The sequence below is a fragment of the Salminus brasiliensis genome, chromosome 20 (genome assembly GCF_030463535.1).
Source record: "Salminus brasiliensis chromosome 20, fSalBra1.hap2, whole genome shotgun sequence".
In the NCBI taxonomy this organism is placed as follows: Eukaryota; Metazoa; Chordata; class Actinopteri; order Characiformes; family Bryconidae; genus Salminus; species Salminus brasiliensis.
This window is the reverse complement of record NC_132897.1, coordinates 25,649,974-25,677,291: the sequence shown is the minus strand read 5'-3', so window position 1 is coordinate 25,677,291 and position 27,318 is coordinate 25,649,974. Positions and strand designations below refer to the sequence as shown.

Here is a 27,318-nt window from a genome sequence, read left to right as displayed (position 1 = left end):
GACGGAAGACGAGGCCAGAGGCAGCCCGCGACGTCTCCAACGCGGCGGTCTCAGTTCCAGCGCTACCGGAGCGGAAGACCCCGAGGATCGTCACATCCACTCCCGCACCGGAGAGGGTCTGGGGGCGTCGGCGTGGTCGAAAAAGTCGAGGGCTCCTCCACCACCACAGCTCTTCGACTTCTCCTTCACCTGCTCCGGCTCCGAGTACAGCTCCTCAGGGCGGTGCTCTAATTGCTGGAGACTCTACTGTAAAACTCCTCAGAGTATCGGAGCCCAAAGAGCAGCGCCACGGTCTCCTGTTCTCCAGGTGTTCGTGTTCTGGACGTCGGCAGGCGGCTTCCCTCAGCGGCAGCGTCGCGGCTTCTGGCCCTTCCCAGTCCCACCAGTCAGGTTAGTTTAAGAGGATTTCCTCGATTTTATCAGCATTAATTCTGTGATTTCTCTGCTTGTATTAAAAGTAATATATCAGTGTCACTCATAGTGTTTCAGACAAACCCTGCAGTATGGAGACTGTGTCTGTGTCCCCGCATGATTTATAATCGTAACGTCAGAAAATCGTCTTTATCAACTTTATTAGAATTGATCCAGATTCATTCAGCTTTCCGAGTACAAGCAGCTCCTGTATTGAATCTGGGCTGTTAAATATACGATCTCTAGCCCCTAAAGAAGTCACGGTCAGTGAAGTTCTGACTGATCAGCTCCTTAGTTCACGATGTCTCTGTGAAACTTGATCAAAACCTAGTGAATACAGAGCTCTGAATCAAGGCCTAGGAGTGGTTTTCACATTGGTGGGGGACATAGAATCAGCCCCTCTGGAAGTTTGTTGAGGCTTTTAGCGTTCATGATGGACTTCTGACCTCAATGTCATGTTATAAAGAGCCTTTATGTACAGATACTGTAGCAACACACTCGTAAAGGAGCCAGTCTGTTCCTGAGACAATAAATACACACCTGTGATCATGATAACCAACAGCATCACAGCTAGCTTACTGTACTTCATGATGAACATCTAACCCTGTGTTCAGGGGGTTTGTTGTAGACCCAGTGATCATCTAGCTTCTGTGTAAAGTTATTTTCATCTGGATAATCAGACAACATGTTGTTCCAGGTTCTTCCAGACTGTTTGAGAGCATACAGTGACTTATTCAGTGACTTATTTCAGCATACAGCAGACCTTTTCACCTGTATTTTCCTCTGGTTGCTCCATATACATCTCACAATTAATTAAAGCATTGAAGTAGGATGTTGTAGCGGCAACCTGGTGGAGCTGAAGGTCATCTGCATCAACCCAAAACTGTGATTTTGTTGAACACCTCTTTAAAGCTCTGTGGTACATTACAGACCCTGTAACAGTGGTCAGTATTGTTCAGTATCTGGTCTTTAATATCTGACACACGGTCAGCTGAATACTGAGTCCTGTCTCTCTTTGAATAGTGTGTCTGTCTTTAGCATCAGTTTGAGACTCTTGAACCTCTTCAGGAATCTGATCACCACAGTTAGCTGTTTTCAAGGGGCTACACATCTCGCTCCATGAAAATAATCATCTGCTATTGACTGGTCAGTCTGGGTTTGGTGTTCAGTAACACACTCTGTAAGAAATTTCACCAGTCTGTGTTTATGGACTTTCTCTGTGTCTGGATAGTAGACTAGGTATGATGGACTGTTCTTACCCTACAAAGATTCCCTTTAACACTTTGAGTCTAGGTTAGGCTTTCTCCCTGTCAGCATGTTGTATGGAGGTGGTTTCAAACTGCTGTTTAAGCTCCTGTTATGAAGAGTTCTTTAGGTAAATTGCTGTGTAAAATGGTTAGTGTGTAGCCCATCAGTTGATTCGAGCCTCACTTGCTCACTTGTTTACATCCCAAACACAAAGCTCTTAACTAACTCCAGCTTTAGCTTAGTTGCAGGTATTGTCATAACATCTGCCACCATATCTGCTGTGGGACAGGGTTCAGTTATTTTACACTCATGGAGCGCTGATCTAATGAAGTGGTGTCTAATGTGGACGTGTCTTCATCTTTGTCACCATACAGGGTTTGTGGAAAGAGCAATTGCGTCTTGGTTGTCTTCAGGTATTATCAGAGATGTATCTTGGTGATCACTGTTCACGGCATTTAGTAGCTGTGAGGTACAAGCTTTCCTAAGTTGGAACAGCGAGTGCCATATATTCTCCTTCACATGTAGACCGAGCAGAGAGTTAGAGGACCGTCTTTAGTGCTGGAGTCTGTTGTGCTTCGCCTGTCTTCTGTATTTGAAGCCAAATCTGCATCACTGTGTGCCTCAAGCTTCAGTTCCTCTCCTCTCTTCTGGTAACACAGTCCATGATCAGTTGAAGGCTATAAGTACCTCCTTTCATGCTTGACTGCAGTCCAGTGTTGTTCTTGTCTGAGCCAAATGAACAGCGACAATTTACTGACGGTCCAACTTGGATCAGGTCTTGTACACGTTGTAACGGTTACGGCTTTGTAAGTCGTCTTGAAATCAAAAATAAAAAAATGCAGAGAGAACCATCCACTAAGTGTTATTTTGTTTACTGCACCAAAAACCCACTGAAAACACAACAAAACATACAAACATCCACCAGTTATTTTAATGGTTCTTTCATACTTTGTCTATTGGAATAATCCAAAAACAGGAGTTAGATAGCTCTCACTGAGGTGTTTATACTTCAGATGTCCTAATGACCTAATACCCCCCCCCCCTTTTGTCTCTTCACATAAGTCAGTCTACCTGCTGCTTTGTGAGATCTTGTAGGATCAACAGAATCACTACTTGTTACACTGTGACTTTTGTCCACATGGGGTTGACCTTAGCAGACATACCAAATTGTTCTAGTACTTTTGATGTGTACTTCTTTTGACTCCTCTTTACTGCTCCTTGACTTTGATCCAAATCAGTACCTAGAAAATGGTTCTGATTTCCTAGATCCTTCATCTTGAATGTTGTTGATCTCTTTTTCACCTCCATGAGTAAGTCATTGTCTCTGGCAGCAATGATGAAATCCTCAACCCAGATTATCAGTATCATCCTCCTGTTTTCAGGGTGTGTGTTGTAGACACGATGGTCAGCTGGGTTCTGTGTAAATGGTCATGTTGTTTCAGGTTTCTCCAGATGGTTTGAGAGCATTCAGTGACTTATTCAGTTTACAGAAAACCTTTTCACCTGTATTTGTGTTTCCTTTAAATGTGTGTTCCCTCTGTTTGCTCCATATACATCTCCATCAATCTGTGCATGCTAGTAGGCTGTTGTAACGTCCATCTGGTGGAGCTCAAGGTCATCTGCTTCAACCCAATACTGTGATTTTGTTGAACACCTCTTTGAAGATCTGTGGTACATTACAGACCCTGTAACAGTAGTCAGTATTGGTCAGTATCTGGTCTTTAATATCTGACCCACAGTCAGCTAAATACTGAGGTGCTGTCCTGTCTCTCTTTGAATAGTGTGTACCATGTCTTTAGCATCAGTTTGGGACTCTTGAACTTCTTCAGGAATCTGATCACCACGGTTAGCTGTTTGCAAGGGGGTACACATCTCTCCCCATGGAAATAATCATTCCCTTTCTCATTTTGAGTCTCGCTTCTATCTGTCATGTTTGTAAGTGTTGTTTGCTGATCCAAATACTCTCATCTTTAAAAGGTTTGGCTTTCAGAGTACAAGCAGCTCCCACACTGAATGTGGGCTGTTAAATATATGATCTATAGACTCTAAAGAAGTCACTGGCAAGAGAGCATACAATGATTTATTCAGTTTACAGAAAACCTTTTCACCTCTTGATTTTCCTTCAAATTCCTCTGGTTGCTCCATATGCATTTCACAATCAGTCTGTGCAAGTGGCTGTTGTAATGTCCATCTGGTGGAGCTGAGGGTCATACTGTGCTGTCATCTGCATGAACCCAAAACAGACCCTGTAACAGAAGTCAGTATCTGTGATGATCTGGTCTTTAATATCTGACACAGTCAGCTGAATACTGAGGTGCTTTCCTCTCTCTTTTTAGATGGCGTGCACTATGTCTGTCTCCTTCTATTTAAGCGCCATCCCTGAGCATGAGGTTGAAACGCTTGAACCTCTTCTGGGGTGGGTTAACATGGTTAGCTGTTGGCATTACCTCTTCTGGAGTCTGAACACGGTTAGCTGTTGGCATTGGGGTACGCATCTCTCCCCATGGAAATAATCAGCTGCTATTACTTGGTCAGTGTGGGTTTGGGGTTCTGTAACACACTCTGTAAAAAAATGTCACAAGCCTGTGTTTGAGGACTTTCCCTGTGTCTGGATAGTAGACTAGGTATGATGGACTGTTCTTGTCCTACCTAACAAAGATTCCCTTTAACATTTTGAGTCTAACTTCTATCTGTCACGTTTGTAATGGTTGTATACTGATCAAATACTGGCGTCTAATGTCTACATACATCTTTCCATCTTTATCAACATACAGGGTTCATGGAAAGAGCGATTGCTTCTTGGTTGTCTTCCAATATTTTCACAGGTGCATATTGGTGATCACATGTTCATGGCATTTAGTAGCTGTGAGGTACAAGCTTTCCTTAGTGGTTGCAGACAGTGCCATATATTCTCCTTCACATGTAGAGAACAGAGAGTAAGAGGACTGTCTTTAGTTGGACTAAAACCGGAGTCTGTTGTGCTTCGTCTGTCTTCTGTATTTGATGCTGAATCTGCATCACTGTGTGCCTCAAGTGTCAGTTTCTCCCCACCCTCCCTTATACATGCTTGACTGCAGTCCAGTGTTGTTCATTTGGCTCAGACACGTACTGCGACAATTTACTGACGGTCCAACTTGGATCAGATCTTGTACACATTGTAACTGTTGCAGCTTTAAGTCGTCTTTAGATTAAAAAGAAAAGAATCCACCAAGTGTTTGTATTTTTTTTTTCTGTACCACAAACCCAGTAAAAACACAAAACACACAAACATCCACCAGTTTTTTTTTAACCGTTCTTTCATACTTGGTGTCCATTGGAACAATTGAAAACAGTAGCTCTCACCGAGGTGTTTTTTACTTCAGATGTCCTTCTCTCTGAAGACAGTTTATATATCCTGGGTGTTTCCTTATGAAAGGAAAGTCTAAACCAGGGAAGTCCTTGGTTTGAGTTTCTGTGATTCCATTCAGGAATGCTGCCGTTGTCCCACAGAGTCCTCTGTGTAATGTTTATCCCAATAGCCATATGGGGAGCAAGTTAATTGTAAGGAGTAAAACCTACACACAACATGAATATATAAAAAATGGAACCATGGAAAAACTTGCAATGAGTATTAGAACCTTATGTTCCTTAAATAAGGGTCTTCAATACAGTGAGGCCTGAATTTGTCCACATTACTAAGCTTCCTTGCTGCCTAATACCCCCCCACACCTTTGGCTCTTCACATACATCAATCTACCTGCTGCTTTGTGAGATCTTGTAGGATCAACAGAATCACTACTTGTTACACTGTGACTTTTGTCTACATGGGGTTGACCTTAGCAGACATACCAAATTGTTCTAGTACTTTTGATGTGTACTTCTTTTGACTCCTCTTTACTGCTCCTTGACTTTGATCCCAATCAGTACCTAGAAAATAGTTCAGTTTTCCTTCATCTTGAATGTTGTTTGCCTTTTTTTCACCTCCATGTGTAAGTCATTGTTTCTGGCAGCAATGATGAGATCCTCAACCCAGATTATCAGTATCATCCTGCTGTTTTCAGGGTGTTTGTTGAAGACACGATGGTCATCTAGGTTCTGTGTAAAGCCATTTTCATCTTAATAATCATGTTTCAGGTTCTTCCAGATGGTTTGAGAGCATACAGTGACTTATTCAGTTTACAGAAAACCTTTTCACCTGTATTTGTCTTTCCTTTAAATCCCTCTGGTTGCTCCATACACATCTCTCCATCAATCTGTGCATACAAGTAGGATGTTGTAATGTCCACCTGGTGGAGCTCAAGGTCATCTGCATCAACTCAAACTGTGATTTTGTTGAACACCTCTTTGAAGCTCTGTGGTACATTACAGACCCTGTAACAGTAGTCAGTATTGGTCAGTATCTGGTCTTTAATATCTGACACACAGTCAGCTTAAATACTGAGGTGCTTTCCTGTCTCTCTTTGAATAGTGTTTGTTATGTCAATCTTTGTTTAAACGCCATCTTAAGCGTCAGTTTGAAACCCTTTTACCTCTTCTGGAGTCTGAACACGGTTGGCTGTTGGCATGGGGGTACACATCTCTCCCCATGGAAGTCATCTGCTATTGACTGGTCAGTCTGGGTTTGGTGTTCAGTAACACACTCTGTAAGAAATTTCACCAGTCTGTGTTTGAGGACTTTCCCTGTGTCTGGATAGTAGACTAGGTATGATGGACTGTTCTTGTTGTACCCTACAAAGATTCCCTTTCTCATTTTGACTCTAGCTTCTATCTGTCATGTTTGTAAGTGTTGTATACTGATCCAAATACTCTCCTCTTTAAAAGGTTTGGCTTTTTCATAACCATATCTGCTGTGGGACAGTGTTCAGTTATTTAACACTCATGGAGCACTGATCGAATGAAGTGGTGTCTAATGTGGTCGTGTCTTCATCTTTGTCACCATACAGGGTTCATGGAAAGAGTGATTGCTTCTTGATTGTCTTCAGGTATTTTCACAGGTGCATATTGGTGATCACTGTTCATGGCACTTAGTAGCTGTGTGAGGTACAAGCTTTCCTGAATGGTAACAGCGAGTGCCATATATTCTCCTTCACATGTAGACCGAGCAGAGAGTAAGAGGACCATCTTTAGTTGGACTAAAACCGGAGTCTGTTGTGCTTCGCCTGTCTTTTGTATTTGAAGCCAAATCTGCATCACTGTGTGCCTCAAGCTTCAGTTTCTCTCCTCTCTTCTGGTAACACAGTCCATGATTAGTTGGAGCCTTTAAGTACCTCCTTACATGCTTCACTACAGTCCAGTGTTCTTGTCTGACCCAAATGAACTGTGACAATTTGGTGACTGTCCAACTTGGTTCAGGTCTTGTACATGTTGTAATGGTTGCGGCTTTGTAAGTTGTCTTCAAACTAATAAGAAAAAAATGCAGAGCGAACCATCCACTAAGTGTTTTTTTGCTTACTGCACCACAAACCCACTGAAAACACAACAAAACATACAAACATCCACCAATTCTTTTAATGGTTCTTTTATACTTTGTCTATTGGAACAACCCAAAACAGTAGTTGGATAGCTCTAATCAGAGTGTATCTATAACCCTCTTTTGCACACTGGATCTATAGGACCAGCTAGTATTTTGAGCAAGACTCCAAATTGCTGTTTCGATGTGGTCCTGCTTTGAAAGCTTGTGACGTAATTGGGCTCTGAGTCGAGCAACTATCCCTACTTTATAGCCTTAATATTGGCTTTGTCTTATTTATCTTGTAATCCCTGTGCTATCTGCTACCTGTGTTACTGTACAGTACTTTTTCTCACTAACTGACTTTTGCATTTCTGTCTTTGTGTTTACACTCGAGGAACATGGCGACCGCGGAGGAACAGACGCTCTTCATGGAGCTCGTCCTGCTTGAACCGCAGATCTAGTTGCTGTTGTAGAGACAGACCAAACTCCACAGATGGAAGACTAGGCCGGAGGCAGCCTGGGAGAGTCGTCGTGTTCTCATTGTTGGAGATTCCACTGTGAAACACTTACATTTTGGGCCCAAAGAGTAACGCCGCTGTCTCCTGTTTTCTAGGTGCCTGTGTCCTGAACAGGCTTCCATTGGTGCTTCGGCAGTGTGACACCTTCAGCATCATCTTTCTCCACTGTTCTCCACCTGACTCAGCGAGGCCCTGAAGGAGCACTGCCGCACACTTCTGGACACCTTTCCGAAAAAGACAGACTCAAGGATCGAAGAGGCAGCCTGGGGTCCGTCGTTCATTCTTGGTGATTTGGACAGTTGGCAGGTGTGTGTGTGTGTGTGTGTGTGTGTGCGATATTACTTTTTGATACAAGCAGAAAAAATAATATCAGTGTCACTCAATGTTTCATCTAGGTTCTGTGTAAAGCCATTTTCATCTAGATAATAATGCACCCCCTAGGTCCTTCCAGACTGTTTGAGAGCATACAATGACTTAATCATTTTACAGAAAACCTTTTCACCATGTTTGATTTTCGCTTAAATCTCTCTGGTTGCTTCTTACAGATCTCACAATTAATTAAAGCATTCAAGGAGGCTGTTGTAACGTCCATCTGCTGGAGCCGAAGGTCGTACTTTGCTGTCATCTGCGTCAAAGTGTGTATTGGTGTAATGACTGTGTGTTTGTTTGAATGTTAGGGTTTTTGATTGGGTTTGGGGGTTTGTGGTGTAGTAAACCAAATAACTTTTAGTGGATTGTTCTCTTCTCACTCTCTCTTTTACCTGAGGATGAGCTACAAAGCCATGGTCTACATATAGGTCTACATGTAAATAAAGGAGTGATTGCAGACAATTTAACCCCCCTCAAAGTGCTAGTGAGCAGCACACAATTTTGTCCACAAGACCTCTCATGTTGCTTGTTACTCCTAGGCATTTCTTCATTTTCTTTAATATTAGCATTGGCTTGTTTCTTAGCCAGTTTTAATCCTTGTGTTATCTAGTGTGTTACTTTATATTATTTTGCTTTACTAACTTACTAACCCCTGTGTTTACTCAAGGAATACGGTGGCGGTGGAGAGGCCCTGGGAGAGTCAGCGTGACCAGGGAAACCGGTAAAATGTCCTCGGCACTTTGTCTTCAGCGAAGGACAACTACTCAGGGTGGTGTTCTCGTTTTTGGAGACTTCTTCTAAAACACTAATTAATATCTGTCACAAAGGGTAACTCCAAGGTGCCAGTGTCCTGGAGGACCACTACTGCAGGCTCCCAGACAACATATGGAAGAAGACCGCTGCCAGGATCGTCATTTCTAGCCCTATGCCCATCTACTGATGAGAGAGCAAGCCGTTCAGCCAACTCTTCACGCTCCACCACTGGCTGCAGGTTTGACGTCCGGTCCCCTTCTGCAAAGAAAGGCTTCATCTGTGCTCCCTGGGGTTTGTTGATCTCTCCGGGAACATCAAGAAGGTACTATGCCAGGACTGACTTACCTGACTGGTGTGACTGGGTAGGGCCAGTGATTTACATGATTTACTTTATTCCAATCATTAATTCTGTCATTGCTCTGCTTGTGTTAAAAATTGTCTCTAGCTCATATTTCTGACGAACCCTGCAGTATCTAACCTGTGTTGGTCCCACACATTGTAACCAAACATTATCAATGACTTTATTAGGGATAACCACCTTAGTTCACCATGTCTAATGAATACATGGCCCTGAATGAATCCACTCCCCCAGGTTTTAACTATTACAGTTTTCTTTACAGGTCTGGTCGTGGCAGCATATTTATGATAAAAAGCTAAGTCTTTTTATCTATTCCATCTGCAACAGTGTGTGACTGTCTGTATATCTTTATCTCTTTGTCCATCTGTAACTCTGGCTGGTTGTCCATCCATCTGCAACTTTCAGTGTCTGTGTGTCAGTCCAACTTTTAATCTGAGGTAGCTCTCTTTACATATAAGACATATAATCTCCCTACCGACTCACCGTAAAGATCTGATTCATGTAACAGATGATCTAGCCTGCACATCACTCTCTTACCACAGCTTTTTGTGTTAATAAATGGTGCACCAGCTCCAAAGCAGACCTGCTTCAGTTACTGAAAAGGACTTGTTTAGCATAGTTCCATCACAGTTTTTAAAACTGGTTTTGCCTAGGCTCTGTCTGTCTATTCATGTGCAGCTGTCTTTCTGACTGTGTGACGGTTTCTGACTGTTTGGCAGTGTGTATTTCGATCCACAACTCTGGCTGTTTGTCCATCTACAACTCTCTGGCTGTTTATAAATCTGCAATTGGTTCTGTTTAGACTCTGGCTACAACTCTGACTGGCTGTATATCCAACTGCAACAGGTTGACTGGGTGGCTGTCCATTTTAAACTGTGTGTGGTGCTGTTTGCATGTCCATGTGCAACTTTGTGGCTGGCTGGCTGGCTTTCTTTCCATATGTGATTCTGTGGCTGGACTGGCTGTCTGTGTGCAGCTCTGGCTGGCTCGCTGGCTGCTTACCGTTCTGCATCTCTGTCTGTCTCCATCTAAAACTCTGCAATTCATCCTGCTAAGGCTCTGGCAGCAACTCCGGCTGTGTCTATCCATATGAAACTGTCTGACTATCTGCATCTCTGGCTGGTTGTATCCATCTGCAACTGTGTGGCAATTCAGTGGCTAACTTTCTTTCAATGTGCAGTTCTGGTTGGCTGGCTGTTTTTCCGACTATGCATCTGCAACTCTGTTTGACTGTATGTATGTCCCTCTTCTCAGTCCGCAACTGTCTGTCTATAAATCTGTAGCTCTGTATTTGTTCTTCAGTCCATCTGCAACTTGTTCTGTTTTATCTGTCTACAAGACGATAGCTTGCTGTCTGTCCATCTGCAGCTCTGGCTGGCTGTCTCTGTGTTGTGGTAGTGTGGCTTTACCAGAAGTACACAGCTGAATACATCCAGTGATGTTTATTGAATTCGTGCAAAAAAGTCAATGGAAAGTATAGACAAAGTCAAAACGGAACATGAAAGACAAGTCGCACACTCTATACATAAGGCGCTCGTTCTTTGCTTAGCCTGGAGTGAACCAAGTGCTTGCTATAGGGGTGGTCATCACATCCTAAAATGACAATACGACATTATTTACATGTCTTGTTTACATGGCCTTGTTGATGTAAACTGGTAAGCTAAGCTAGATGTAATTAATTGCTTTATCCTAATGCTATTGGTGTGTTTCTCCCCCCCCCCCCTTATAGGTTAACTGTGGCTCCTAGAAGACCCACTCACCAGCGCCCTCATTCCCTTAGGATCTGCAACTCTGGCAGGCTGGTTGGCTGTCACTCCATCTGCAACTGTATGGCTGTCTGCATGTCCATGTGCAACGCTTGCTGCCTGGCTATTCATGTGTATCTCTGGTTGGCTGCCTGTTCTTTAGCATCTCTAGCTGTCTCTCCATTTAAAACTCTGGTTGCCTTTTCATTTACACCTGTGTGGCTGTCTGCTTGGCCATTTGTTTGCAATTCAGTGTCTGTCTGTCAATGTGCAACTCTGGCAGTCTTTCTGACTATGCATTTGCAACCATGTTTGACTGTATGTTCCTTTGTCCATCTACACCTCTCTCTGGCTGTCTATAAAGCTGCAGTTCATTCTGTTTAGATTCTGGCAGCTACTCTGACTGGCTGTCTATGCATGTGAAACTCCCTATCCGTCTGCAAATGTATGATAATCCCTCTGCAACTTTGTTTGGCTGGCTGTCAGGTGCAGTGATGGCTTTCTTTCTGACTATGTGTCTGCGTCTCTGTTGTTGTGTGCTGCTTTGACTGTTTATCCATGTGCAACTCTGGCTGGCTGTCTTTCTGACTGTGCGTCAGTAACTATATTTGGCTGTGTGAATGTCCATCAACACTCTTTGGCTTGTCTGTCCATCAGCACTCTTTGGCTGTCTATGAATCTGCAATTTTGTTGCGTTCTGTTTAAACTCTGATGGCTGGCTGTCTATCCATGTGCAGTTCAATGGATGGCTGTCTTTCTGACTGTGTGACTGTTTCTGACTGTTTGGCAGTGTGTATTTCGCTCCGCAACTCTGGCTGTTTGTCCATCTACAACTGGTTGACTGGGTGGCTGTCCATTTTAAACTGTGTCTGTCTGCAACTGTGTGTGGCGCCGTTTGCATGTCCATGTGCAACTTTGTGGCTGGCTGGCTTTCTTTCCATGTGTGATTCTGTGGCTGGACTGGCTGTCCTTGTGCAACTCTGGCTGGCTCGCTGGCTGCTTACCGTTCTGCATCTCTGTCTGTCTCCATCTAAAACTCTGCAATTCATCCTGCTAAGGCTCTGGCAGCAACTCTGGCTGTGTTTATCCATATGAAACGCTGTATCCATGTGAAACTGTCTGACTATCTGCATCTCTGGCTGGTTGTGTCTATCTGCAACTGTGTGGCAATTTAGTGGCTAATTTTCTTTCAATGTGCAGTTCTGGCTGGCTGGCTGGCTGGCTGTTTTTCCGACTATGCATCTGCAACTCTGTTTGACTGTATGTATGTCCCTTGGCTTTCGGTCCTTCTGCATCTCTGTCTGTCTGTCTGTCTGTCTGTCAATCTATACCTCTCTGGTTATAAATCTGCAGTTCATTCTGTTTAGACTCTGGTTCCAACTCTGACTGTCTGCAACTGTGTTTGTCTTTAAATCTGCAGCTCTGTGGTTGTTTTTCTGTTCATCTGCTTGAAATTGTGACCACATGTGTCTATTCTCTCGTCCCTGCACTGGATTCCAGTTAAATTCCATGTTGATTATAAAATACTTCTTCTGAAATGAGTCTCTTGATTGTTTGTCCCCACAGCATCTTGGAGAACTTCTTAAAACCTACAACCAGTAACGTACATTTCTTTTGCAGGATTCTGGACTACTATCAGTTTCCCACTTCAGAAGAAGCAACTCTGGGGGTATTCTAATCATGCTGCTGTAGCCTGTTTTCATACTAACACTGTTCTGTCCTGATCTGATTACAGGTTCTGATTATTATTGTCTTTCTAATCTACGTTTACAGGTCGTACACCAGTCTACTCATACTCCTAAATCCCTTTCTTAATTTTCTTCTTGAAAATGGCCCAGAACATTGTGCACCCTTGACCTCCTTTCAGGCCCCCAGGAATCTGGTTCCTATCCTTTTTCACACACAAGGACAATGCACCACCTAATGTTTAGTTAGTCAATCATACCGATGTCTCTTGTGAGTTTCTGTGTTCAAAACAAAGTGTTTCATCCAAACTGGCTGAGCTGTTCTCGCGTTTGAGACTCTTACCAACACTACTTTAGGAAATGACCGCATGTGGTTGTCCTATGTAGCTTTTACAGCCACAGTGCTTCAGGACTGAAATAAGGGGGTGAGGACACCAGTCTTACGGGATGATAGAAATCCATGTTTGGTAAATGGAAAATGTTTATGGACTCTGAGCTGATCATATGGATTGCAGTGCTTGTGCTCGAGACTGCTGTATTATCCTGTTCATTCAAGTCCTTTTTCTCGGAGTGGTAGATATGTCTGTTTCTTTGCAAATGTATTTTGGCCACAATTCTGTCTCTACTGTTATGACCTTGATCAATTCTACCCGTGTCATTTGTACAGTAAGTCCTGTGGCAAAAGAGGCCTGAGTTTAGGGAAGGACATTTTTATTGTATCCAATCCTTTGAGTATGTTTATGTAGTTAGGACTTTCCCTGTGAATCAAGGCCTTGTTTTATCTAAGATGTGCTTGAAACCTTTACTGTTTTTTTTTTTTTTGTTTGTTTTTTTTTGTTGTTGTTGATGTTTTAAGCTTGCCGTGATCTGACTCCCACCCTACCCATTGGATCTCCTAACCCCTTGTTTTCCCCCCTCCTTTCTTCTCTCTCTCTCTCTCTCTCTCTCTCTCTCTCTCTCTCTCTACCTCTCTACCTCTCTACACCTCTACCTCTCTACCTCTACCATGTATTGAGATGCCCAGTTCCAGCTATTCCATCCTTGTACCACCAGACCTGGCTCTCGACTATCCTACATCCCACTGTCCTGATCTAGAGCCTCGTGTTGATTCATCCTCACCTCACTGCATGACCATGTATACCTGCCTGGACTTCAACATTTCACTCACGTTTTCATCTTTTATGGCTTGACGGCGCATTTCCATACTCTTTTAATTCAGTATTGATTTATTGTTTTTATTCCTGGGTTTTATTCTAGGTATTTATACCCAGATCTCTGTTTAATGCTTTGTGATGACATTTGTTGTTTTATAAATAAACTTGAATTGATTTTATAAGGCTTTTCCCCTTTTATCTATTTTGTTTTTTGCCAATGTTTCAATACCACTCCCTTTTCCTATAATTTATTACTTGTTGACACTTTGAACATATAGTCGAGTGATGACGCCAACTGCTCGTACTTTCCTATTTCCTATTTCCTATTTTTTACTAATAATAATAATCATAATACATGTAACATTTGCTGTTACTTTACTTTGTGTGTTATTATAGTGGTCTAGTGGTTATAGATTTAGTCTCTATGTATACCAGGCTATGTAGAAGTCAAAACAGTAAAAGTCATTACAAAAAACAACTGAACTGTTCACTAATGCTGATTAGAGGTTTCTGATTGAATACTCACGACAGGAAGAGCTTACTCGGGCCAAAGGCCAGTATATTAATTATGAATTACTTCAGGTGACCATATATATGTAAATTCAGTATGCGAGTAAAAGGGGAACACACATTTACTTTCACTGTTATGGTAAATTTATCTTTACCCCTTATCTCGTGTACATTACGTCCTCTCTGTAATCTTCTCATCCTGAACTGAATTTAGAGCATCTATCGACCGATACTTGGAAAATACTTGAACATGGACTCCCAGGTGGTAGGTGGGATGAGAAGAATCGTATCTTAAAATAAAAAAATATGTGAAAAAACTGGATGTAGTTCAGTTCATGACCATCATGAAAAGGGAGAGTGATGGTCTGTAAACAGAAGAATTGATAAATCTGTAGAATCCTCACTTGAACTGAATGTTTAAATGCACTGGAACTAAAGAAACAAACTGTAGCTGGTCTCTGTGGCCTAGACCTTGCAAAGGCTTGTGGGAGGGTGCGGGGAGATTGCCTCTCCAAGGCCAAGTGAGGTGAGGGTCCCGGAGAGCAGGAGATAAGAACTAATAAACTGCTGTTATATTTAATATATGCCAGAGTTAATCGTTTAGACGCTACAGTCTATTAGACGTCTAAATTAAACAGCCCATAATGTTGCATATTAATGGTTTTCAAATGCTGCCATGGAGTTTCAGTTCATAGTTTCTAAAATGAATCTGGGTCTGGGTTCATGTTGGGAAATAAGGACTGTTTACACTCATTATGGAACTTAAGGTCAGTCTGAAACCACGTTAAGGTCATTTTTTCCAGGCCTCCTCAGACTGTGGTTATTAGCACAACAAAACGGAGACAGTTCAGGGTAAAGAGACATAAGTAGACAATTCAGTCCAGTTTCACAGAGATTACACTGATTCAGGATGAAAAGCGACACAGTAGCGCCACCTACAGGTCAGATATCATATCTGCAGCAGCAGCTCCAGTCATAGACTGAGAAGAAGAAGCCAACGATCATTTCCTCACTTATTAACGAGGCTAATCGTCTCATCTTAAGGCATTTTAGCACATTAAATATGTAAATATTACCATTGTTATTATTGTTAATAAATAATGACAACCACAATAATAATTTCCTTTATGTATTACAGATGTGATGTTTTCATGATACAGTTGTTTTCAATAATAATAATAAAGGATAAAGGATAAAGGTGCACGTATTCGTCACTGTACAGTGTGGACTGTACAGCGAAATGTGTCCTCCGCATTTAACCCATCTGGTAGTGAACACACTCACACACACACACGTGTTAGGGGCAGTGAGTACACACACACACCCAGAGCGGTGGGCAGCCAACTCCAGCGCCCGGGGAGCAGAGAGGGTAAAGGGCCTTGCTCAAGGGCCCAACAGTGGCAGCTTGCCGAGCCCGGGAATCGAACCCACAACCCTGTTATCGATATCCCGGCGCTCTAACCGCTGAGCCACCACTGCCACTGCCACCACTTATTAATAATAATAATAATAATAATAATAATAATAATAAATAATAATGATAATAAATAATTTATTAGTTACTGTCATACCTGGTCAGACGTGGCAGTGAACACAAGGAAACACTTGCAGGGATGGACGATGCAGGACTTTAATGTAACCTGGGCAAAAGTAAACAGACACAACAAAGCAAAGCACAACCGGGGGAACAGCAATCTAATGCACAGAACCAGAAACAAAATCAAAACCTCACAACTCAAACTGGACACAGTAACACAGCTGGGACTGGGAGGAAGCTGAGCAGTATTCAGGAAAATGAGAAACATATCAAACAAAAGCAGAACACTAGACGGAGCTCGGGCCAGGAGAAAGAACACAAGCGAGGTGTTGAAAAAAACAATGAACAGAAACCTGGAAGCAGAAAAACCAACAAACCAAAATAATGAAGGAAAAACAGAGAAGAAAGACTTCAGTGAAACAGGGAGGCATCAGGGCTTAGATCAGCAGAGCAGACAGAGCAACAAGGATAACAGACATAAGACCAAACAGGCAACGTCAGGATCAGTCTGCTTCCTCTTTGAGCAGAGCGTAGAGCGCAGTGCTACAGAGGCTGTAACAGAGCTGATTCACGACAACGAGAGAAAACAAAGCGACGGCTTAAGAAGCTCCAGTCCCAGCTGACCTTGATCCACTTAATGAGGGAAGCCGGCTGCTGAGCGCGTGCCGAGGGCCTGACAGTTACAGGTATTACACTGTATTTACACAATTCATTTATATCATTTATTTTACTATTAATAATAACGGTTATGTTTACAGTTTTAAATATTTGAATATATTTATATTGCCATTATTGTTAATTATAAATGAACAACAACAGTAATAATAATGATGTCCTTTATTCATTACTTGAAACTGAACTGATTTTGACTGTTGATGAACTTAGACAATCACAGCAATCACTTGCAGACATGCCCCTAGTTCTCCAGGTAGCCAACAGGAGGGCCAGCTGATTTGTATTTGTGTGGCCTTTCCTTAATGTTTTACACCGAGCATCAACAACATAGCAGCACATGCAAAGCCCAGAAGGAAAACCACAGCCGGCCTCCTCCACACTGTCCCTCCTGTCTGAATGTGTGAGCAGTGACGCTGCCCCAGTTACTCACATCTGTCACTAGAAAGTGTTTCAGCAGGTGCTTGAAGAAGCTTTCCTCACCTCTTCTGGAATTGAGACAGTCAGAGATTTAATAAAGAAAACACATCCAGTTCAGCAGACGGAAACACGTTGTTACTAGGAGAGGGTCAACAGAGGATGGTCAGACTGGTTGGAGCTGACAGAAAGGCTACAGTGACTCAGAGAATCACTCTGTACAGCTGTGGAGAGCAGAACAGCGTCTGCTCCTCTGAGCTTAGTGGCTGAATGTGTATGAAGACCTCCTGACTTTTCTGGTCAGAGTATGTCATCACCACTATCTAGTTTACATTAATGTAGTCCTCATCAGAGAACTCTGAGATGGATGATGAAGACTATTATGAGAACTCAGAGGATTCAATCTCCTCATGGGCAGTCGTGTGTGTGTGTTTGGCATCTACAGGATGATCATATCAGAACACACAAATGAAAAACTGGTTTACGACACAATTTTAGCCACAAAATGTCAATGTTATGTGAACTACAAAGTGGGCAGGAACCTGAAAGATGGGAAAATAAGTCAATTTCCAATATTATAACCAGTACTGACTGAAATGACTATGATGTTCTACACAGTTTACATAAACATTCACCTGCTGCTGATTTTCCAACGCTGGTTTTTCCACATCAGCATCTACATTGATGTAGTCATCATCAGAGTCACCGAATCTTCTTTCTCTGGAAGAACTGTTTCTCCACTTTCATCATTATCATCTTCATCCTCCATCTTCTTCCTCAAACAGGTGATCCTGATCCTGTGTTTTCCCCCTACAGAATAACTGAGTCACAATACAGTTAAAACTTAACTCTGCCACATCTCTCAGTCCTAGCTTCACTTTTCAGAGGAGGGTCTGGTCTTCTCCCACAAAGCAAAAGCCACCAGAATTCCACCCTTCTCTAATTCCAGAGTTCTTTAATTCTCTTACACCTGGTTCAATACAACCCCAACTCCTCCCAGTACAACCCAAACTCCTCCCAGGGCAACCAGAATTCCTTCCAGTACAACCAGAACTCTTCCCAGTACAACTAAAAGTCTTGCGAGTACAAACAAAATCACCACCAGTACAAGCGTAACTCCTCCCAGTACCACCTTAACTCCTCTCAGTACATCCAAAGTCCCTCCCAGTAGAACCAAATCCCCTCCCTTTACTGGGAAATAAGTGAATTAGCAGATTCCATCCCACTAAGCAATCAGATTCCAGTCTGACGAACCAGAGAGGCATTAGACTACTAAGTGTAACAGGATGCACCAGATTAGAGTCCTCTCTTTGTTGAAGAGCGATTTCTGCTTTTTCATAATCATCCTCCTCCTCCCCCTCAGTCTCCTCATTTCCCGCCGGGGCTCTGGCACCTGAAGAATTGTGTGGATAGATAAATTAATAAATAAATAAATACATCTTTTTAGTGGTTAACCATCTTTTACAGCAGCACATTTCTCTACACTTTAAACAAGGGGGTTCTTAAAGGCCTCTTTATAAAACCATGACACATCAAAGAACTACTGAATTTTACATGGTTCCTTGCCTGGTTAAATAATTTTTTTTTTAATATCAGTACATTTTTACCAAAAGGCATTCTACACAGTACCTAGGTACACTATGTAACTAGGTACAAAAGTATTGGGACACCTGCTCATGCTCATTGTTTCTTCTCAATATAGAGATCCACAACAACTCAACAAAGTAGTCTGCAAGAAGAATGTTTCTTTTTGGGATTTCTTATAGATTTTATAAAATGTCTTCAAAATATAATGGATGATGCTTCATCCATTAGTTTTGGGATGAGTTGGGGAGTTTGGGATGAGGTGGGGTGGTAATCCTCACATCCATGTTCGTTCTGCAGAGAAGAAAATAAGATACTTTTTAATACCCTTGATTTCAGAAGAAATGAATGAGCAGGTGTCCACAAACATTTGGACATGTGTATCTACTCTCTGTTTACCTTCTGTGAGTTTCAGTGTACCTCAGTAAACTGTCCTCTGAACAGAAAGTACTCACAGTGTCTACAATACGTCTTCTCAGCTTTCTGCAGTTTTTGCTTATTTCTCCCTTTGAGGAAAACAATGATCGGCACTGATACGAGTAACAGTCCTGCTGCTGCTGCTGAAAAACTGATGATGGGAACCAAAACTGTCAGAACATTTACACTTCAGGAGAACTAGTCCAGAAAAACGATGAGCTCATCTTATTACTGTAACTTTCACAGTGACGGCCAAGAGTTCCGTGTTGGAGAATCTAAAAGAGTGTGAAGACACAGTTACTTCCTAAACACAACTGTAGTTTCCCTGGTGGACATAATCAGCCTCAGGGAAGGAGAAGGTGGTTGAGTGGTTAACAGCTGACTGAGTTTTGGTGATGCTGGATTCACCACTGAACTCCAGGTGGAAGGAGCCTCCTGGATACTGCGGTTGAACGGAGCAGATGATGGAGCTGTAGCTCCTGGTCACTTCAGGCCCTTCAAGCCACCAGTGAAACACTGGTGAAGCACTGAAGGAGATGTTGGGCTGCAGCAAATTCACTGGAAAAGAAGAGGAACTGGTATCAGTAGCTGTAAACTGGTACAACATTCACACAGGCCACATTGTGATTGCAGCAGCTCACCCACAGTGGCTGTTCACACATACAGCAGTTCTCTGTGGGGAAGGCAGCTACTGTTTGTGAGCTGATGACAGCCAGACAGATACCAATCAGTTAAGTTGCTCTACTAAAAATAGATAATGGACTGAATTCAGCATCTTTAAGGTGCACCTATTTCTGACACAGATGTGCAAACAGCACGCAGCTTGTCTAGTGCTTGTAGAAAAGTACTGCCATTAGAATAGGACACTTTTTATGGAGCAGATAGTAAACATGAACCTGCTTGCGCCATGCCTGATGTCAGGCGTGGGTTAGAGGGGTATAAAACCACCCAGCATTGAGCTGAATTATGGTGGTGCTCCATCTAATAGTTTTAGATGGGATGAGTTGGGGAGTTGGGGATGAGGTGGTGGGGTGGTGATCATCCAACATCCTGACCTCACTAACGCTCTTGTCACTGAATGCAATAAAATCCTCACAGCAATGCTCCTCCAAACTCTAGTAGAAAGCCTTCTTCCCTGAACAGTAGAGACAGTTACTCCAACAAAAGCAGGATAAATATTTTTTTTATATCCTTCATTTTGAAGAAACAATGAATGAGCAGGTGTCCAAATACTTTTGTCCATATAGTGTAAATCACAGAATTCTTGATTTAGCACTAATTAGTATAATATAATATTCTCTTTAATTTTCATTGGTTCTTATAACTTCTTATAGTCCATACCTGTTCTCTAAACAGAGCAGCACATGCTAAGCACAAAACTGGCTGGGTGTGAATCCGGTAGTGGCACACTTTTTTTATGGACGTTTTTAGACAGCCAGTAGCAATCCGTGCTGCTCACATATGATTACAGAATGCTGCTACTACTACTGCAGTCAGATGAGCTTATTATAAAGTCATTCTCTGTTCTCTTATAAGAACCAATGAAAATTAAAGATAAGATAATCCTAATAAAGGATTATCTTATCTTTAATTTTCATTGGTTCTTATAACTTCTTATAGTCCATACCTGTTCTCTAAACAGAGCAGCACATGCTAAGCACAAAACTGGCTGGGTGTGAATCCGGTAGTGGCACACTTTTTTTATGGACGTTTTTAGACAGCCAGTAGCAATCCGTGCTGCTCACATATGATTACAGAATGCTGCTACTACTACTGCAGTCAGATGAGCTTATTATAAAGTCATTCTCTGTTCTCTTACCCACAGTGATGCTGATGGAGTTGCTCCTGTCTGATTTGTATAAGATGTTACAGTGGTCACAGCTGTACTGGACTGCTTCCCCAGGTGAGACGAGTTTGAGGTGTTTAGGGTGAGCTTTGGGCTCTCCAGGGCGTCTGTTGAAGGAATGTGATTAGTCTCTGATCATTAATGGTGCCAGTTAGTTTTTGTTATTAAGAAACCTCTGACTTCTGACTTATAAAGACTACATGCACAGTAAAGTTCCCAGTGTTAAATCAGCACTTAAGTAATCAATACAGTTCAGCTCACCCTTCTAACACTATGCAGTGTAATAGTACAGTCTAATAACAGAAGTTAATGGAAGATCTGTTTGTCTTATTGACCAGAATGCTTCTTGGTCTGCTAGCTTGCATGACATCCAGGTAATCCAAGTACATCCTGGATACATGTGGTTTTTTAATCATGCTTAATATACCAGCTACAGTGTGTGCAAACCTGGTGAAGACAGGAAACGTTTGACCTGTCATTGCCAACAAAGGTTATGTTACAAAGTTTTGAGTTGAACTTTTGTTATTGACCAAATACTTATTTTCCACCAAAATTTACAAATAAATTCTTTACAAATCCTACAATGTCATTTCCTGGATTATAGTTGAAGTGTACCTATGATGAAAATTACAGACCTCTCTCCTCTTTCTTAAATGATTATTAAATACAACAAATGAAAATCTAAATAAATTAACCTCAAAAAAGAATGACGTTCACCTGTTAATGTTATTATCATGGCGTGTACGGCCAGACCTGAAGGGATGAACACTCGCAGAGATGGAAATCAAAGCATGGTACTTTATTAACCAAATACAAAACAAAGAGATATGAACAGCAAAGTGCAGCAACATGGGCAAAACCATGAACAGAACCAAAACACCACAAATCAGATGGCGAACAAAACAAACCCGGGACTGGGAGGAGCAGGGAGAGTGAAATGAGGGGAGAACTAAAGGGGAGATAAACACAAAGCCACAAGCCTCGCTTGGGCAGAGAGGGGAGATACAAAACTAAGGACAGAGCTGAACTCTGTGTACAAAGGAAGGTAGCTGGGGAACTAGCCGCTAGACCAGCGAGCAAGGCCGACCTAACCTGAACCTGCAGAGTACTAAAACGTAGGTCGCCTTGGAACCTGAGCAGGAAGCGAATGTAACACGCTTGCCTCTCGAAACAGACTATGGTATCGTAAACACACAGGGGTAGCTGGAGAGCCAGCTGCCAGACTAGAAAGCAGGGCAGACCTAACCTGAACCTGCAGAGTACTGCCTAAAATGTAGGTCGCCTTGGAACCTGAGCAGGAAGCGAATGTACCTCGCTTGCCTCCGAGTCAGACGGAGAATCTCTCCTAAACATGGACCGCAAAACTAGAGCTGAGCTGAACACGCCAGTAACGCGTGATGAATCCCAGAGCGTCACAGGGATTCCAGTCGAGTCAATTCACGGCAAAGAACAAAGGGAACTACACTCCTTTAGTACTCCCAGTCCCAGGTAAAACACATGAACAATGAATCAACACAAATAAACAGACACGATCAGGTCCCTATTTGGGCCTGTGGGCAGCGGCTCGGGATCGCCCCGGGGGAGGGCACGATAACGAGGGCCTGACAGTTATAGCTTTATGGTAACAGTAGGGGGCATTGTCATCTTTCAGAAACAATATTCTGTAGACAACAGTAAACAATTATTTAATACTTAAATATACTTTTGTAATTTGTAATTACACTGATTATTCTTATGTATATGATTATTTAATATATTTTTAATTATAATAATTTTATTTTTGAACATCCAGTGAACAGTTTAAACTCACCGGGCATATCGAGAGTCTCTACACCCAACTGAATGATGCGTGGAAGAATCGCCATCTAGCGATCATTATATGTCAGTAACAGCTTCCTTGTATAAAGACTCGCTTCCCGGCGCTTCTCGTGACATTCAGGGTGAGATGGTAAATATTTGTTGTCGTTCCTTGTGTAACATTTCCTATATTTAATTTAACATAAAACACGACTCATATGAGGGGTTAGGTTGGGTGGTGTGAGCAGTTTAACTGAACCCTACGCCACTGTTTCCTTCAAATATTTCTTTAACTAGAAGCTGAGTGAATATTTACTGCTGGAAGGTCTAATTTACACTGGAGAGTGACATCATTTTCCTTTATGCTTTAAAAATGAAATTCTATAGAAATTTGGATTCAGTTTTTATTACACACTGTGCTGTAATGGCTCCCGCGAGCTTAAGACTCTCCACAGGGGGCGCCATTAGCGCAGCGATGTACTTGAAGTACTTGAGCAGCTTTGGTGTAGAGATGCTCACTGAGAAGCTTTTCAGAGTATTAACACAGTTCAGTGCTGTTGAAGCATTTGACTCCTGACTCCATGCTGCCACCTAGCCTCTAGTTTAATCTCCTACAATGACTGTTTCTGTCGTTTAATACAACTACACCTTTCATACAACGCAAATGTCAATTTGATATTTTCAAAATTAAATTAATATACCACTGAACTGATATAATTCTCATTCTTATTAACCACCGAAAAAAATAATAAAATTAACTTTATTTGACCTAAAAATGTCTCTCTCTTCTTTCTTTTTTACACACTTTCACACATTCTGGAAAGTAGGCGTCAGAGGGACTGAGACAAAAGTATTAAGTTATTCAGACAAAATCTAAGATAAAAGTCTTTATTAATGGATCAGTGTATAAATGTAGCCGGTCCTCTTTACATCCGGGATACCCGTCCATGACTCTGCGTTGTGTCCAGCTGCACAGAGAAACAGGCTGGACTCTGTCTGCTGGTTCAGCCTGGTTCTTCTCTTCGACCGTGCTCCAGCCCGTCTAAATGAAATGAAGAGATGCAGTTCACTAAAGAGAAGCAGCCTCTGGCTCCTCAGTCATGCTGCAGCACAGACTAGCTGAGCTACAGGCTAAGCTTAATACACTGCATTCAACCCATATTCACTTCCTAATCAATGCTGAACGAGTCTGTGTGTGTCTGTTGTGAGTGTTGGACCCTCATCTGTTTAGAAGCATACTGTCCTAATTGCTGCTGCTCCAACATTGCATTTAAACCACTCCCATTTGTTCAAAGGTGAAATTTCCAGTAGTGAAATATCTTCAATTAAGCAAAAGGTTACTATTAAATTTCCTAATTGAATTCAAAGGTGATTTACATTTGTTCAAAGAGAGGAAGAAGGGAACTGAACAGTGATCAGTTAAAGGAGATGCTGAAATTTCACAACTTTAAATACTATCCGTCATATCATCTATCTATCTTCTACACAGAGCTCTTTCTCACCTGGAGAAGCCCGGCAGCACTGTGAGGATCACCTTCTTCGATTTCTCCAGTGCTTTTAACACCATACAGCCAGGGCTTCTAAAGGACAAGTTGGGACATTGTGGAGTGGACAGTCACCTGTCAAACTGGATACTGGACTACCTCACCAACCGACCACAGTATGTGAGGGCACGGGACCGTGTCTCTGACTTGGTGGTCAGCAGCACAGGAGCCCCTCAAGGAACGGTCTTGGCACCGTTCCTCTTCACCCTGTACACTGCTGACTTCATGTACAGCTCACCGACCTGTCACCTCCAGAAGTTCTCTGATGACTCAGCGATTGTCGGCCTCATATCCAATAAGGAGGACAGCGAGTACAGAGAACTTATTCAGGACTTTGTGGACTGGTGTCTGCAGAACCATCTGCAGAATAACGCTGGAAAGACCAAAGAACTGGTGGTGGATTTCTGCAGGTGCAGACACCCCCCTCCATCAGTGAACATCCAGGGTATGAACATCGAGAGTGTGGACTCTTATAAATACCTGGGTGTTCATCTGAACAACAAACTGGACTGGTCAGTCAACACTGCTGCACTCTACATGAAAGGCCAGAGCAGACTCTACCTGCTGAGGAGATTGAGGTCCTTTGGAGTGCAGGGAGCGCTCCTGAGGACGTTCTTCGACACAGTGGTGGCATCTGCCATCTTCTATGGAGTGGTCTGCTGGGGCAGTAGCATCTCGACGGCAGATAAGAAGAGACTGGACAAACTCATAAAGAGGGCCGGCTCTGTCCTGGGGTGCTTCTTAGACCCAGTGCAGGTGGTGGGAGACAGGAGGATGACAACCAAGCTGGCATCCATGCTGGAGAACTGCACAACCAGCACTGCTCCCAGCGGACCACATACGCACACACTTAACTACACACACATGTTCATGTTCAGGGGATACTATGTGCAATACCCCCCCCCCCATGTGCAATTAAGAGTCTTTTGCTGTAAATAATATTGTTTATTGCTTTTTAATTCTTATTTATATTGTGTATATAGTGTAAATTATTTATCTAAATTTTTGTAACTGAGTGTCTTGCTATCCCTTTCTGCTGTCACACTGTGAATGTCCCCACTGCGGGACTAATAAAGGACTATCTTATCTTATCTTATTGTGAGAGATTAACCAGTAGTGTAGCCTTGAACACTAAGCATTATTATAAGCATTAAACCAGGTGTACTGTCTGGCATTGGGGTTTCTTGTCCTCCAACAGTTTGTCAGATTAGTATTGGAGACTAAGTTATTGAAAATATAATCAAAAAGATGCTGCTGCCCTCTAGAGGGAAGATGGTCAACTGAGTCATCTGGAACTACAATAAAGTCTTCTCCTACAACCACCTGATCTGTCCAGTATTTTACCTCCCATTACTTTATCTTCTTACAAAGGTCTGCTTAAAATAGCCTAAACCTCAGCTGAATCTAAAACTGACACTAAGCCTAACTTTAAATCAACTCTAAACCTCAGCTGAACCTAAAACTGACACTAAGCCTAACTTTAAATCAAGCCTAACCTGCACTGAACCTAAAACTGATGTCAAGCCTAACTTTAAATCCAGCCTAAACCTCAGCTGAACCTAAAACTGATGTCAGGCCTAACTTTTAATCAAGCCTAACCTGAGCTGAACCTAAAACTGACACTAAGCCATGGTGGACATTTTTTAAATAAGCAGAAATCACTATAAATTCTCCAAAGTAATATATTTATTGAAAAGCTTTCGGCCGGGGAGAAGCTCCTGGCAAATACTCCGAGATCTCTGAAGGTTGACCAAGTTACAAAAGGTCATATATATCTTCCCAAAGGGGTGTTGTCACTTTCCACTGATTCACAGAAGACAAAGAAGTTATTGAAGCGCATTGGTTACACCTAACTGTGATATGAATAAACAAAAGGGCGTTAACATACGTGCATAATTAATGAAGAGGAAGGAAGCTCAAATATGTTTTTTAGAAGCCCCTCACACCTGGAGATACCCAAACGAGTTGGTATGCAACTTCGAGGTCACTTGAACAATAACTCACTGTGGCCAGCATAGAGAAAACAGATAAGGTCTACACTTGGGATCGGAGGAGTAGCTAGTTTGTTCCACTCCGGCTGAAGGGGAGTAACTGATTTGTGGTCTCCTTCATATGGAGCAGTAAAAGTCCACCCAAAAGTTTTGATTAAGTGCGTAAGTCTAGTAGTATGTTAGCCTGGATATAATTTACTAAGAGAATGATGATGAAATGAAATACATATGGTATATGTGAGAGATAATAATCATCTGACTATGTACTACTATGATCTCAAAACCACATTTCCTCCCTTTAAACATAAAATGTCAAACAAAGATTCTAACTGTTCAGAATTAGTTGATCTGAAGTTAGATCTATGTCCACGATTCCAATTACCTCTACATGTCATAAAATCTAATACAATTGTTCATAAAGATAGGAGAGCACGAAGTATAAGTAAGAACAAGTGTAACACAAAGGTCAAAGTCCTGTCTGTTTCCCTAAAGAAAATTTTAACACACTAGACCGAAAACAGTGGAAACAACAGCAAACTTGTCGACAAGCATCTGCTTCTGGGCCACTACTCCGGGCCAGCGTTGGTTTCCATGGCATGGAAACAACCGTCTTCTGCCTAGTGGAGTTTTGCAGTACATAGGAGACGTTGGACATAACAGGGAGAGGTTACTAGCACGTCATCTGATCACCTGGATCTTCAGTTTTAGACACAAAGCTGTCTGGAACAGTCTCTCTCTTGCAATGTGAGCAGTGGATCCATGAGCCTTCCTTCGATAGGCTTTCACTACCACCCCGTCACCGACTTTCACAGAGTGTAGAGGACCCTCAGCACTCACTGGCAACACCTCTTTCACCTGTGAATGAATAGACTGAAGAGTTTTGCACAGTGCACTCATATAATCAATCATGTGATCATCGACCTGCTGTAGAGAGCATTCAACTGGCCTGTAAAGAGAAAGGTTAGGAAAACCACATAATACTTCCATTGGGCTCAGTCCTGTTTGGCGGTTTGAATTATTTGATGGTCTGGTTCAGACGTTCCCATGCACCAGCCGACTGCGGATGATAAGCGCAATGTGTTTTCAAATCAATTTTCAAAGCACCAGAAAGATGTTGGATCAGTTTGTTCTAAAAGTGCTTGCCATTGTCTGATGAAATTTTTACTGGAACTCCAAAGGAAGTACTCTAGTAATTACTTCCCTAAGCAAGCATTTTGCTACTGCGAGTGTGTCTTGTTTTCTACATGGAAAGCACTCTGGACATTTGCTGAACATGTCAATGATTATCAGACAATACCAGTAATTTTGGCATGGTGTTAGCTCAATGAAGT

At 42.3% G+C, this 27,318-nt stretch overlaps 1 pseudogene; it reads right to left on the bottom strand.

The window, feature by feature from the left end:
• Window positions 1-19,029: 19,029 nt before the first annotated feature.
• LOC140542392 (uncharacterized) overlaps window positions 19,030-27,318 on the bottom strand; it is a 160,915-nt pseudogene continuing 152,626 nt past the window's right edge.